Source organism: Somniosus microcephalus, unplaced genomic scaffold (assembly GCF_052327205.1).
Source record: "Somniosus microcephalus isolate GS21.2 unplaced genomic scaffold, FLI_Smic_1.0 unresolved_chr6, whole genome shotgun sequence".
Classification (NCBI taxonomy): domain Eukaryota; kingdom Metazoa; phylum Chordata; class Chondrichthyes; order Squaliformes; family Somniosidae; genus Somniosus; species Somniosus microcephalus.
This window is the reverse complement of record NW_028225184.1, coordinates 49,493,231-49,494,124: the sequence shown is the minus strand read 5'-3', so window position 1 is coordinate 49,494,124 and position 894 is coordinate 49,493,231.

Here is an 894-nt window from a genome sequence, read left to right as displayed (position 1 = left end):
CCCACGCTCTGTGGGCCCTGTGTGGAGGTGCGCATGCGTCATGCAGTGCGAGCCCGAATCAAGCGCGAGCAGCTTGCATTGAGCCCAGCTGTGCACCCGGCCAGCCTTTACCAAGACGGCTGGCCGCTGGTTCGGAATCGGGCCCAGCGGGACAGCCGGTGCGTAGCTCGGGCGTGGCTGGGCTACAGAGGTCCAGGCTTCGAGGCCTGCAAAAAAGGTGAAAGGTAGGAAAATTATAGAGGTTGGAGAAAAGATTTACAAGTGAATTAACTTTTTTTTAAATCAATTTGTGTTTTAAAAGCAACTTTTTTTTTGCTGGAAATGTGGATTTGAAAAGAAACACGCAGAAAGCGGGAAAAAGAAATGAGGAGTTTGAAATCAAGATGGCGAACACTCACCTCGGTTCAGAATAATTAGGCCCGCCCACACACGCACCGATTGGTCAACCGTTAGTTCACTGAAGTGTAGGATTGGTCAATCGTCCTGTCACTCGGCTGTTGGATGGCCCGCCCGCACACGCAATGAACCCGCCCCCGTGATGCAGCGATTGGTTGACCGTCGGGTCGCTTGACTGTACGATTGGTCAACCTTCACGTCACTAGATGCTATTGAGCGGATAATGAGCATAATTTTGAATGTTTTTTGGATACCGTCTGGCACAATTTTTGTCCGACCAAAAAGTACATACACCTACAAGAGTTCCCTAATGATGAGCTTTCTTTCGATATAACATTTGTGTAGGTACGTTCTATAACTTTTGATTGTATAGCCGGAAAGACAGGCGGACAGAGAGACAGAGAGACATAGCGTTTTATATATATAGTTACATTTTAATGAAGTGTCACAACTATTTAAACTGTGGCTTTGTTTAATAATGCTGGGAATATCACTCAT